This window comes from Protopterus annectens, chromosome 13.part0, assembly GCF_019279795.1.
Source record: "Protopterus annectens isolate FY-2018-M chromosome 13.part0, PAN1.0, whole genome shotgun sequence".
In the NCBI taxonomy this organism is placed as follows: Eukaryota; Metazoa; Chordata; order Ceratodontiformes; family Protopteridae; genus Protopterus; species Protopterus annectens.
Window position 1 is genome coordinate 1,070,619,714 of NC_056747.1, and position 16,057 is coordinate 1,070,635,770.

Sequence of the window (16,057 nt, forward strand, 5' to 3'; positions counted from 1 at the left end):
GATGGTATGAATTGGTTTCCGTAGCACTGGTAACCTTGGTGTGGGACAGAAGTATGAAATGACAATGCAAACAGATGTCAGTCTTTGTGTGTTACCTTACAAAGAGGCATGCAAATGTGTCACCAAAAGTAAGGAAGATTTGTGAACTTTGGCTCTAGATGACTGTCACTTTTAAAGTGACACCCTGACTCCATGTGCAAAAATGTGGGAAAAAGGGGATGTTGTGGATGGATGGATGGATGGATGGATGGATGAAGTGAGGAAAGGAAAGGACAAGGTAACTGGAAGAAAAAGACAGGAAGGCTAAGTTTTGTTGGAAAGGAACAGGAAGGGATGCTAGATCAGATGAAAACGGAGACAGAGCTATTGTGGATATTGTGCTAAAGGTGCAGGTCAAAAAACTATAGAATCTACCAGTGTGGTCCCTTCTAATGAGCCCCTAGATCATAACTTTTCGGACAATCATAATGTATAGAAGTACATGAACAGCAGCAACTCTTTAACCCCAGATGATCTGCAAGCAAACTGTTAACATTTAAACAATATACTTTGAACTATGACCTTTCTAACACTTTATTGAATTATCACTTGTGATATAGGCAAATTTACAATTATACAAAAGTAATCAAACTGTATTAAATTAACATTAACAAACATTATACTTCACATATATTGTTATATATCATATAACCTAAACAACATTACACAAATTATTCAATTCCTGCCCCTTTTTAAAACAAGAAACATGTTTATTAAAGCATCAGTTACAACATAAGCAATCATACATTTATATAAATGAAAATGAAATACGACACAATCCTATTTGCAAGCATTTTACTAATATCAAATTGTTTCTGCTTTCTATATCTTGCAGTGATCTTAAAAGGTGCTCCTGTATATTAAATGGACTACACATGCAAATCTTCCTTTACTGTAGCAGCTTTCATTGCTTTACTCCTGTGTGCCTCATTCCAGCTAAACAAAAGTATACATATATTTTCATTGCTTATACTTACTTCTTCACTTACTTCCTTACTTCTGTCAAATTGTCTTGCCTGACTTTCTCTCTAAATGTACTAATTATAGAAAATAAGCCTATTTCTCTCACTTCATATTGCAATTCCTGTTTGTATTACAGTAACTTACCTTTGATTTCTATAGAAACTGTCTAAAATTTCTATAAATATTAAATGATTGTCATATAACTTGTATCAATTCTTAACCAGTATTTTTATTATGTGTAATTTGTGATAATTATTTAAACTGCAGATGTTTTTGTTTTATTTTAGATTGTAAAATTATTGTTCTTAAAATGTTCTGTAATAATTTGGAGCTTTTTTCTCCCTGGGGCTCCACTGTAAGTGGGCTTCTACCTAGTCAGACTTTTCTGGCAATCAAATGCCAATAAATAAATAAATATACAGGAACAAATACAAAAAATACTTCCAGTGCAAATGCTCAGTAAAGAGCATTTATAAAGCAGTATATATGTTTTTCAAATAGCGCCCACTGCATCTCTTTCTGACTGCGGTACAGAATTGCACTACCATCCTCCTTTAAATCAATCATATTTATTAAAAAATAAAATTTTGCAGTCTAGTGACAGCAAATGTTTTTTATTTTCTATATATATATATATATATATATATATATATATATATATATATTTTTTTTTTTTTTTTTTTTTTTTTTGTATATATTCATAGGTTACAATGATATAAACTTGTAAAACAGTATGTCAGTTACATGTAGTAGTACATGCAAAGGTACAGTTATCCAGTCTGTACAACCATATACAATGCCTAATGATGGCAAGAATGTTACAGATAAAGCTCAGTGCATTACATTGATTAGGAATCAGAATGGTGATTAGAAATGCATAGATTAGAAAGGTAAAATGGAAAGTATTGACTGAAGAAGGGTAGTACACTTGCATATATCCACAATAACAGACAGAGTTTTATAACAGGGTTTTGGATATTTAAAACGTAAAGCAATGTCATTCTGAGATGCAAAAGGTTATCTCCTGATGGGAAAAAGTACACTAGTCAGGCAGACAAACCCAAGCTAGGAAGACAACAGAACTGCGGACAGCGGGAAATAAGTCTATTTCCTTTTAATGAAGCTAATCAGCAAAATAGTAGAATATGATCAGATAGGGAGGTAGAGAATCAGAAAAACCAGCAGGCAGGTAGTGAGGGCAGAGGGAAGCTTAGACTCTTACAGGAAGAAGCTCAAATACCTATTTAGTCTGGCCTTTGTCCCATCATTATTTTTAGCATTGTCCAGAATACGTGAACAAAGAAGTTTTGAGGCAGAAGTTATTGCAGGTGTTCATAGTCCATCCTGAGAAAGCAGCATAGCTGAAACAGGAATACCAACTGCTTAAAAGGACTGAGCAGCAGTTTCAAGTGTTCAATGGTAAAGAATTAGTAACAGACACAAGCTCTGCGGAAGTATTAATCATTTACAGCAGAAGAGCAGCATCACTTAAGCAGCCCCACCGTGCCTTACAATGAGCAGCACAGACATGCATCTTAAACTCAATCACTACCACCCCTCCCACCGTGCCTTACAATGAGCAGCACAGACATGCATCTTAAACTCAATCACTACAACCCCTCCCACCGTGCCTTACAATGAGCAGCACAGACATGCATCTTAAACTCAATCACTACCTCCCCTCCCACCGTGCCTTACAATGAGCAGCACAGACATGCATCTTAAACTCAATCACTACCTCCCCTCCCACCGTGCCTTACAATGAGCAGCACAGACATGCATCTTAAACTCAATCACTACCTCCCCTCCCACCGTGCCTTACAATGAGCAGCACAGACATGCATCTTAAACTCAATCACTACCTCCCCTCCCACCGTGCCTTACAATGAGCAGCACAGACATGCATCTTAAACTCAATCACTACCACCCCTCCCACCGTGCCTTACAATGAGCAGCACAAACATGCATCTTAAACTCAATCACTACAACCCCTCCCACCGTGCCTTACAATGAGCAGCACAGACATGCATCTTAAATTCAATCACTACAACCCCTCCCACCGTGCCATACAATGAGCAGCACAGACATGCATCTTAAATTCAATCACTACAACCCCTCCCACTGTGCCTTACAATGAGCAGCACAGACATGCATCTTAAATTCAATCACTACAACCCCTCCCACCGTGCCTTACAATGAGCAGCACAGACATGCATCTTAAACTCAGTCACTACCACCCCTCCCACCGTGCCTTACAATGAGCAGCACAGACATGCATCTTAAACTCAATCACTACAACCCCTCCCACTGTGCCTTACAATGAGCAGCACAGACATGCATCTTAAACTCAATCACTACCTCCCCTCCCACTGTGCCTTACAATGAGCAGCACAGACATGCATCTTAAACTCAATCACTACCTCCCCTCCCACCGTGCCTTACAATGAGCAGCACAGACATGCATCTTAAACTCAATCACTACCACCCCTCCCACCGTGCCTTACAATGAGCAGCACAGACATGCATCTTAAACTCAATCACTACCTCCCCTCCCACCGTGCCTTACAATGAGCAGCACAGACATGCATCTTAAACTCAATCACTACCTCCCCTCCCACCGTGCCTTACAATGAGCAGCACAGACATGCATCTTAAACTCAATCACTACCTCCCCTCCCACCGTGCCTTACAATGAGCAACACAGACATGCATCTTAAACTCAATCACTACCACCCCTCCCACCGTGCCTTACAATGAGCAGCACAGACATGCATCTTAAACTCAATCACTACCTCCCCTCCCACCGTGCCTTACAATGAGCAGCACAGACATGCATCTTAAACTCAATCACTACCTCCCCTCCCACCGTGCCTTACAATGAGCAACACAGACATGCATCTTAAACTCAATCACTACCACCCCTCCCACCGTTCCTTACAATGAACAACACAGACATGCATCTTAAACTCAATCACTACAACCCCTCCCACTGTGCCTTTCAATGAGCAGCACAGACATGCATCTTAAACTCAATCACTACCTCCCCTCCCACCGTGCCTTACAATGAGCAACACAGACATGCATCTTAAACTCAGTCACTACAACCCCTCCCACTGTGCCTTACAATGAGCAGCACAGACAGCCATCTTAAACTCAATCACTACAACCCCTCCCACTGTGCCTTACAATGAGCAGCACAGACATGCATCTTAAACTCAATCACTACAACCCCTCCCACCGTGCCTTACAATGAGCAGCACAGACATGCATCTTAAACTCAATCACTACCACCCCTCCCACCGTGCCTTACAATGAACAACACAGACATGCATCTTAAACTCAATCACTACCTCCCCTCCCACCGTGCCTTACAATGAGCAGCACAGACATGCATCTTAAACTCAATCACTACAACCCCTCCCACCGTGCCTTACAATGAGCAGCACAGACATGCATCTTAAATTCAATCACTACAACCCCTCCCACCGTGCCTTACAATGAGCAGCACAGACATGCATCTTAAACTCAATCACTACCACCCCTCCCACTGTGCCTTACAATGAGCAGCACAGATATGCATCTTAAACTCAATCACTACAACCCCTCCCACTGTGCCTTACAATGAGCAGCACAGACATGCATCTTAAACTCAATCACTACATCCCCTCCCACTGTGCCTTACAATGAGCAGCACAGACATGCATCTTAAACTCAATCACTACAACCCCTCCCACTGTGCCTTACAATGAACAGCACAGACATGCATCTTAAACTCAATCACTACTACCCCTCCCACTGTGCCTTACAGTGAACAACACAGACAGGCATCTTATCCTCGATCACTACCACCCCTTCCACTTGCCTTACAGTGAACAACACAGACATGCATCCTAACCTTGAGCGCTACCACCCCTCCCACTTGCCTTACAGTGAACAACACAGACATGCATCCTAACCTCCATTGCTACCACCCCTCACACTTGCCTTACAATAACAACACACACATGCATCTTATCCTCAATCACTAATACCCCTTCCACTTGCCTTACAATAACAGCACACACATGCATCTTATCCTCAATCACTACCACCCCTCCCACCTTGCCTTACAATGAACAATGCAGACATGCATCTTATCCTCGATCACTACCAACCCTCCCCCTTGCCTTACAATGAACAACACAGACATGCATCTTATCTTCAATCACTACCACCCTTCCCACCATGCCTTACAATGAACAACGCAGACATGCATCTTATCCTCGATCACTACCAACCCCCTTAAGATGCATGTCTGTGCTGCTCATTGTAAGGCACGGTGGAAGGGGTGGTAGTGATTTAGTTTAAGATGCATGTCTGTGCTGCTCATTGTAAGGCACAGTGGGAGGGGTTGCCTTACAATGAACAACACAGACATGCATCTTATCTTCAATCACTACCACCCTTCCCACCATGCCTTACAATGAACAACGCAGACATGATCTTACCCTTCTCCAGTGATCAGTACCACCCCTTCCACCATGTCTTACAATGAACAATACAGACATGCATCTTATCCTCGATCACTATCACCCCCCCACTGTGCCTTACAATGAACAACGCAGACATGATCTTACCCTTCTCCAGTGATCAGTACCACCCCTTCCACCATGTCTTACAATGAACAACACAGACATGCCTCTTATCCTTCTCCAGTGATCAGTAACACCCCCCCACCATGCCTTAGAATGAACAATGCAGACATGCATCTTATCCTCAATCACTACCACCCCTCCCTTTCTGCCTTACAATGAACAACACAGACATGGATCTTAGTTTCACAGTCAGTTTGTTGCTAAAATCTCTTTATATCTCCTATCTCTGCTCCTTTATAACTCTTTGATGTCTCTTTTCTTTCGGTTTAAGGTCAGCAATCACGAACCATAGTCAATTCTTGATTCTAAAGTGGAATACAATACTCCCTAACTGAAAACGAACAGCATTAAGTAGGAATGGATGTCCCTAGGATACTTTTCTTTGCAGATAGCCAAGAGGCTGTAGTAAAGAGTATGAAAAGTGATTAGTACAATTTTCTGATGTATTAATCATTGTTAGCTGTTTGTTACTGTAGTGGAGTGCACACCCATGAGGGCACTTACTCTGCCTTCTCAACTTTTTTCTTTATTGTGTCTCCCTCTAACAGCCTACTTGCTTGCTGAGACCATTGCTAGAAACAATATAGAGATGGTCTCGGACCTGGTGCAACTCTAGTAGCAGCAGAAATAGTAAAAACAGCTTAACCCAGTAATAAACTTCATGTACTGATTAGGATGTCTATAGAAAGCTATTTTGGCCCTTAAAATATAGGTTTCTAGAACAAACCATACTAGCTGCAGTGTGAATACACAGAATCTAGTACAACAAGTAATAAATAAAAGGCAATCTATATTGTGAAGCAATTATTTTTACAAATACCTGGAACTGAAATTTTAAAAGCATATACTAATTAACAGGTAGGTTTTCTTGCAGTTGCTCATCTGCTGGGGCTCTTCCTGCTCCATTCACCCTTGCTCCACTCAGGTTGTCTGCGCTCCCCTACCCTACTCCCATTTAATCCCTACATTTATAGTTAGCCAGTAAACATGGCCCCTTCCAAATTAATGAATCACAACTCGCCTTTCAAACCAAGCACTAAACTCTATATTACACAATATCTCACCCAATCACAGTGCCACTCTTTGTTGATCCTCCCAGTAGGAGAGACTCACAATTTTAAAACTATCCCATTTCCCTCTCTTGCAGACACCTCTCTACTCTATCTTTTCTTTTAAGTTAAAATGTTACTTCAACACATATCACTCCTGTGCTTACTCATCACAGCTTACCATGCCACCTCCTATAACAAACATCACATCACTAGCATGTACTTTCCAACTAACCCAATCACCACCCCACCCAACTCCAGCCTCGCTTGTATGTTATATCTCCCCATGTCTATAGTAGCTCCAACATAGAACTCTTTTCACTCAAATACACTAATTTGCTTTTAAAACAATATTTACTTTGTACATTTACTAGACTTCTACCCAAAATTACACATGTACCTCTTTCTAAAAGGAATCACCTTAAACTATGTGGGGACATACACCCCAATCCAGGCCCCCAAACTCAATATCTGACAACATCAGCATTCTAACACACAGTAGCTCTGACCTACTAATCTTAAATATGAACCTAAGAAGCATCCTAAATAAAGTTCATGAATTTCACATAGTCCTTAGCTCTTACTCTCCAGATATTGTTATTATAAATGAAACATGACTCAAACTACACATAAAAGGCATCAAAATACTAACCCAAGGATACAACATACACATACATGACAGAGCATACAAGCATGGTGGTGGTACTGCCATAGTATATAAGGACACACACAAATTGGAATACTTAATGCACCTCCAACTAAACTCCAAAAAGCACATTATAATAATAGCTATTTATATCTTTCCAGGTAATAACCCCCCCCCCCATTATTGGAAACCTTCTCAACTGGTCTGCCTCCACCATTAATCAGGAAACTATTATAACAGGAGACTTCAACCTGGATTGGTCTACCTGCTCCTCAGACAACCCTACCAGCTTTATTACCCTCTATGTTTTCTCTCAAATAGTACTGTCCCCCACCAGAATTGATGAACATAGCAAGACGTAGTCAGTTTTGGACTGGATACTAACAAACAGGCCCTCTCTTGGTCACATTGTTGGCTGACTCCCTGACAATCTAGCGACCATGATCCCACCTACCTAATTATACACAAGATTAACCCTCAAAAAACACCATATTTATACACAATCACAACAAAAGAAATTTCTCCCTTGAAACCTTCAATTTACTTCTACAGCATTGCTACTGGACTTCCTCTGAAATACCTTCATCTTGACTCGCAGTTGAATACTTCATCACTACTGTGCTGGATATTCTAAATAGTCAAGAACCCCTTAGGAGGATCCATGTCAAAACAAGTGTCTACCATGGCTAACCAAGGACACCAGGCAATTCCTGAAGCAGAAAGACAGAGCCTGGTCTCAACACCAAGTGACCAAAAACCAACCCTCCTTAATCTCCTATCACCAATTAAGAAACGGAGCTAAAAAAATCCAAAATGACAAAAAGGCTTATTACACCACAGTCCAACAAAATCACCAAAACAATCCCCCAAAATTTTGAGGAGCCATAAAACAACTCCTTAATCCTGGTCAATCTTCAACTCCAATTCCTACAACTATAAATACCACAGATAGTATATAATCACAATTTAAGCAACATTTTATGAATTCAGTACTATCCCTAGTAAAAAATTGGCAGCCATACCCCATCAATAATCCTATCTGATTCTGAACCTAACCCAAATTATTTTTCTATCAGGCCGATACAAACCAGTGCAATCAAAAAACTTCTACTCAACTAAATCTGACTACCTTTGTTGTTGACCTACTCCCTAATGAATTCCTCAGCCTGACAGCAGGTGCCATCAGTTATCTTGCCTCTCTTCTAATAATCCAATCTATCTCAGAACAATACATCCCCAAACTCTGAAATATTTCCTATATCATCCCTCTGAACAAAGGTGGCTCCTCCACTGACTTGTCAAATTATAGATCAATTGCTATACTCCCACCACTAGCCAAAATCCTTGAAAAAGGCATGCATGCACAACTACTTGACTGTCTAATAAGTAATAATCTGCTTTCTAATACCCAACATGGTTTTAGACCTAAACACAGTACCACAACCACATTAATAAGTTTTATCCATACCATCAATGACCACAGAAACAATGGTCAACTTGTATCTTCCATTTTTCTTGACAAGTCCAGGGCTATCTACATGGTATACCACTAAAAACTATTCAATGGTTCAATTCTCGGCTGGGGTGCCTTCTGTGCAGAGTCTGAATTTCCTCCCTGTGGTTGTGTGGGTTTCCTCTGGATGCCCTGGTTTCCTTTCACATCCCAAAGAAATGCTATAGGTGTATTGGACACACAAAATTGGCCCTAGGTGTGAATGTGTGCATGTATCTGCCTTCTGTGGAAGGTTGGGCACCGGGCTAGCAACTCAGCACCATAAAATTCCACTGCCAATCATTTTATGGACCATTTTTCCACTGTGGTGACCCCATAACCGGGAAAAGCCAAAAGAAGAAGAAGAAAAAGAAGATCACACTAAAAACTACTCAACTTAAATCTCTCCCAACGTGCTCTAGCCTGGATTCATGGATATTTAATAGGTCACCAACTAGCAGTCAAGTGGCAAAATGACCTCTCTACCATGCTGCCTGTCTCAGTTGGGGTGCCACAAGGGTCTATACTTGCCCCACTGTTTTTATCCATCTTCATCAACAAGCTGTGCTCTGCCACTCATCTAGCCATCATAGAATAATATACTGATGACTCCACCCTCATCTGTTCAGCTCCTTCCCTTCCATAACTCATAACAAGAACCAAACATCCTTCAGTTATATAGAAAACTATCTCTCAGAATACCAGCTCATACTCAATTCAAATAAAAAAAAATAATGCATTTCTTAAATCTTAAAACAAACAGCCACCTCCCCCCTTTTGCTATGTTCTTCTCCAACAAAACCAAAACTGAACCTGTTGACCACACCAAACTCCTTGGAGTAACAATTGATCACTGCCTAAAATATGATAGCACTTACCATCAATAAAGTCCATATTAAGCTTGGCACACTTTACACCTCCAAACCATACCTTACAAATCTCACCTGACACTTCATAGCCGGAAACACTTCCAGCCTCCTATACTTCTCCCCCATTTTCACAAATCTCAGAAAAACTGACATAAACAAATTAGAGATGTGTTATAATAAAATAGCAAAAAATAAACCACCCATACAGAACTCATCACTGCTGTCCTGTACACACAATAAATTGGCTTAAATTACCCAGTCTACTATCCTTGAGCCAATTAACCATTGCCCACTCCCTCATCTATCAACCTGACAAGTGCCCTGCACTCAAATATTTAATTCAACCATACTCCAGAACTCTGAGGTCCTCAGACAAGCTACTACTAAAAGTCACGAAGTCCAACAATAGCTTTGGGCATTCTCTCTTCTCCAATCATATATCCAAAAAATGGAATTCAATTCCACAGGACATATGAAACACCTCTAATAATCCCAGATTCATGACACATCTTGGGATCACCTTTCCAATAACTGGATATGCTCCTATACTACTCCAGGCTGACCTTACATTACTTTCTGTTAACTCTCTATTAATTGTCTATTACTTCTCATTTCTCTCCATTAGCACACTAAACCTTTTCGAACCATACCCACACTCTGCTCATTTTACTCTATTTCTCTCTCTTCCTTCATCCAACTGCAGGTATTACTAGTTTCCTGGAATAATGTCAATCTAGCTGAGACAAGTTTTTTTAAAATAATTGTAAGAATGACCTGCTATTGCTATTAATAACTCTATTTTTTATGTAGTACATATATGTAATTGTATACAGAACACTGTTCTTTGTTACATTGTCTCCTTTGCTATAGACATGTTGTACTGTCTGTTTGTCCTATGTACCTCTGTTTTTGCTCTATTGTTTTATACATCTATTTATTATTACTTCATATTAGTCAACATTTATCTCTGTAATAATTTTATTGCAGTGGAGCTTTTCAACCGCAGGCCTCCATTGAAAAAGGGCCTCTAGCCCAGTCAGATATCCCAATAAACAAATGTAAAAATAAATAAATAAATAAAAAATCCTTCTCCGGACATGCAGACATGCATCTTATCCTCAATCACTACCACCCCTCCCACTGTGCCTTGTAATGAACAACACAGACATGCATCATATCCTTCTCCAGTGATCACTACCACTTCCCTCACTTCCTCATCCTTAAGCATCTTATAGCATTGTCTGAGAGGTCACAGCTCCATTTCAAGTCCTCTAAGTGGAAGGAGATGCAAGTGGGGCAAGAGTTTGGCCGTACAAATTTAACAATCTGTTTGCTACAGTAGAAATCAAAGTCCTTTTTTTCTCTTTAATTGTAAGAGCTGAAGGGACCTGGAACTGGTTGTTGGAATGTACCAATCAACTTCCTATAGTAAAAACCAAGGTCCTTGTTTTTATTTATTTATTGATTGATTGCTCTTCACTTGTAGAGCTGAGAGGTGGGATCTTATATCTAGGACCAGTACATGATGCTAGATGAGCCAGCTAGAGCTGTGACCCCCAAGTAAAGGAAAATATTAGGAATTTGACAATAAAAAAAACTATTAGATCTACTATGGTAACCCATGAATTCAGGTGGCATCTGAATCCATGGACAATTACAAAGTCTTCTTTAGTTATGCTAGAAGACTAAGAAACATCACACAACAACGTACAGAATTCATACTAAATGGCAAAATCTGCTCAGACATGGTGGACATTGCCAATATACTAGCAAATACATTTAGTGCAAATTTCACTCCTGAGATGGCTATCCAAAGCCCTATGATGCCAATTTCTTTCAAGCCCCCCATTATCACAAAGGAACATGTATTAAAAGTACTGTCCATGACTAAGAATACAACCAGACAGCATACCTGGCTATTTCTTAAATAGTACTAAACATGCCTGATGAAACACTGATGACAGGCCATGTAGGATGGAACTGATGCCATAACACTAAATCTTATCAGGATGACCCGTATGTGTGGTAATAATAAAATACTACTGAACGTATGATGCATTATAGGTCATGACATGTTAAAACAGTACCCTAATTTACTGTGATATGGACACATTAGATATTTATCTCTATGTAAAGCTGTGTCCGGCATTTTCTGCATTACTTCCAGCACACAGAAAACCTCATACATGCATACACACATGCAGATACATACACACGAGCACACACACACACACACACACACACACACACACACACACACACACACACACACACACACACACACACACACACACACACACACACACACACACACACACACACACACACACACACACACACACACACACAATAATAAATTAAGTGAGGTCCTTCTATTTGAAAATAGAAATGCAGAAAACTTGATCTTCTTTACTGGGTTCCTCTTTTGATAATTTATAAAAATAAGAGTTCTATAACATCTGAATCCAAAGTGGACAGAGATCCATTTGTCCTCTTGCTTTGGAATGGTTTCTAACAAGCACATTGCAAGCCAGATAAGAAAACAAGTTATTAGCACAAATGGCTTTGTGTCTTTTAGATAGCATTTTCCTCTAAGTAGGTTGGCGTGAAAATAATCCCTCTTTCTACATGCATGATATATATGGTTTCTACTTCAAGTAGCATTTATTTAGGTTTTCATTTATTTGTACTGAGACAAGAAAGCCTGTTAAATTTCTGAGGGCCAGAATTGTGATCCTTGGAGCAGCGAGACAGCAGGTGTAAACATGCAGTATGGTCACTACGTTCAAGGCTGGGAACTCTCATACGTTTCCTTCTGTCTGAGATTAGGTGATCTCAAAGTCAGTGTATATAAGCAGAAAAATGTTTGGGGAGCCAATCCCTCATGTCAGGGTGCAGTGGGATTATAGAATGCTTTGGCTTTAGCTGTACTTATTTTGCAACTGGATTATTTTTCAAAGATGCAGGATTCCCAAAGATCCCAGTCTTGGTTTAGAGACTCCTACCCGCTCACCTAGTGCATATTCAACTGCTCCGTGCAGCTTCTTTTGTACTTTTATCTTTATAGTTATAAAGATAATTCTGCTTTATGACTGCTGTTTGTTCTTTTATTATTATTATCATCATGATGTGCTACATATTCTTATATGCTACATGTTAACTGATTTCATTATAGTTAAAGTTGCTCTTTTTAAATGTTATATATTAACATTTGTATTTGTAAGGTTTTGCTTGAATTGTGTCTACAACTGTAACATTTCAGGTGTATATGACTGTTTGCCCTTAGTGTAATACTTAATAAATGCATTTTACAAAAAAGGAATGTTGCTTTTGCAAAGATAAATAAGCAGTAGGTGAACTTGCTGTTTTTCATCTTGAGCATCACCTTGCTATCCCTGTTAATGTAATCTCTTCAAAGAACTTTAATGCAAGATGTATGAACATTTCAAACAGGGTGTCCCGTTCTTTGTCTGGTACTGCTTCAACAGTATCGATGCCTCTTATAATTACAATAATACTGGACATGGCTGTTTTCATTGCCTTTTCTGGGTATGTTATTATTAGTTCCTGCCCAGTACAATATCCACTGTTTGCAAAGCTATCCATTCACAAAAATTCTGACTCCTCTCCAAGCACAGACTGTACATGTGAATTTGTAGAACATACGTGCATTTGCATCATGGCTTTTTTGCTCTAATGTCATTCAGAACTTACACCGAAATTTGAAGTTCCACTAAGGAAGGCTTCTATACATTACATCTGTGGGCATATGTGCCCATTTAAGACATAAGGTTTATGTTTAGGTAACGTCTGGTTGTTGATAAAAAACCCAAATGACACTTTAAACCTCTCAGCTTATCTGCTCAAGAATACTATACAAAGCAAAAATTAACAGGAGTACATAAATCCAAAGTCAAGGATAATTCTGAAATATTACTCAAATTCTCTTAAAGACTTAACAGAACAGCAGTTTTTACATGGAAGTATGGACTACTGTTATTGACTGACTGTAATCCTTAATGCTTTTCCAAAAATCTAAAATTTACAAGAAACAGGGCAAAAATATGAAACAAAATCATAGGCATTCTGCAAAATCAGGGAAAGCAAGTATTTGTTTTCTTCCACATTCGTCTTCCAAATATAAATTACAGTGTACTAGTTAACTCGTTGTTTGAATGCAGCACTACAACTTGTTCAGCAGTGTTGATAATACAGTGCAGAAACTGTTTACTATCATATATAAGAATTCACTGCATTTGAATGTTCCGATGTCCAAACAACATATTCGAAAATCAGAACACCGAACACAGTAAATTCCAAACTAAGCATTTCTGTAAAGTCGAATGTTGAACATGTCGACTTCACTGAAATGCTCACATCTACTTAGCATTAAAACACACTGTGCTGTGTGCTGTGCCCCCACATCCCCTAGTTATATATATATATATATATATATATATATATATATATATATATATATATATATCTATATATATATATATATATATATATATATATATATATATATATACAAACTCCGAGATCGCACTATAGTGAAGTAAAGGGTACATTTCCCGATCCCCACTTTAGTGTGATCTGCATCACAATGTCGAACCTTGTAATAGCAAATGTTCACTATTGCAAGGTTCGACATTGTGGTGTTCGGATTTTCAGATATGCAAATTAGGTTTTGCACATATGTCAATTACACAAAGTGCAATAGACTATGTGAGAGTAAACCGCAGAAACATATAAATTCCAACACTGCAATGCAATAATCTATTCAGTAAGCATAAATAAATATTACAACATAACACATACAGGGAAGTCCTACTATAAGCATAAAAAGACTGTAACAAAATAACATTACACTTCATCTTGAAGTATCTTAACAATGCACTTGGCATTTTACAGAAGCCATGCAGAAGGTATTTAGTTTAATCATAGCTAATGCATGCACATACATATGATTATGTACAGGCAGTCTCATGTACACACACACACACACACACACACACACACACAAAATCACACACACATAGCAAATTTGAACCTTTGGTGTCATCCGGTTGATGCCATCATTTCAGATACCTCACCTTTCCTCGAAGATGTAGACATTTAGTGCACTTGGAGATAATGGTGTTCTGTCTTTACTTGAGTTATCTGCCCTTATCTATCAGTGTATATATATATATATATATATATATATATATATATATATATATACATATATATATATATATATATATATATATATATACATTAAGACTGTGGTGCCTTATCTTCTATGACTAAATACTCAATGGACTAGGCTACAACGCCACAACTGTTCCCACCTTATGTGACTGTGTGAAGGGCAAATTGCTATAAATAACTTAATCAGTGTGCTTAGACGTTGGCAGTTAATCATACAATTATATGATGATGATAATAATAATAATAATAATAATAACAACAGATTATTATTCCAGTTCTCTAACTGTGCAATACTAATTTATTTATTGGAGGTAAGTACTGTCTTGTATTATTCCCAGTCATGTACTAGTGCTAAGAAAGATCTTTCTAATACTTGCAGCTCAAAAAAGTCAACAGTACCTATAAGCCAAATCATCTGAAACAAAAACATAAAGAGGCCAGATATGATGCACTCCCAGCTGAAGCAACAGCAGCTATCAGCCAAGATGTATTCTGTCCAAGTGCTTCTCCCATCTCCTGGCCCAGGTGCTTACCTCCATTGGGACTGAAAGTGTTAACTCCTCTCTTCCTACCAGGTGTTGATGGTGTCCCATTTTCCTACCATCCTGATCCAGTCATTAATCAATGGTCGGATTTAGGAGGAGATTCATCATTTCCTGACAGCATCAACCCTGTGATTAATGAAGCAGGGAGCAGAGATTCTCTCCGGGCCACATTCTGCCGACTTGTTAGCACTTCCTGTGGGAAAGTGAAAAAGTGATTAGCTCTGCAAAAAGAATGAAGAAAAAAATTAACACCAAACTATTGTCTAGATAATGAGTTGATGTTTAAAAATGAACCTAAAGAAGTGTGCATCTTTTTATGACTCATACAGAACAGAAATCATGCTGCTTCTGTTCATTTTACAAGATTTAGTTCCTTAACAGTTATAGTGTGTTTTGCTTAAACCACATTTTTGGTTAAAAGGAAAATGAATGATAATGCCATCCTGCTGGCTGGCAGTCCATATTCAGTCATCCTGCCTGCTGGCAGTCCATGATCAATATATTCAGCTCTAATACTGCAAAGATTGTTGATTTTTTTCTCTTCAGCAGATGGCGAATGGTAATGCCAAAATGAAGAATGACTGAATACACAAAAACACATACACTTGCATAAACATATGGCCT

At 38.9% G+C, this 16,057-nt stretch overlaps 1 long non-coding RNA gene across 1 annotated transcript in view; it reads right to left on the reverse strand.

Moving 5' to 3' along the window:
* The window catches only part of LOC122788122, a 75,266-nt gene extending 59,644 nt beyond the window's left edge, over nucleotides 1–15,622 (reverse strand). The window contains exon 1 of the long non-coding RNA XR_006362613.1: nucleotides 15,422–15,622. This is a non-coding gene — a long non-coding RNA (uncharacterized LOC122788122). The remainder of the gene's footprint in view (nucleotides 1–15,421) is intronic.
* Nucleotides 15,623–16,057: the final 435 nt, after the last annotated feature.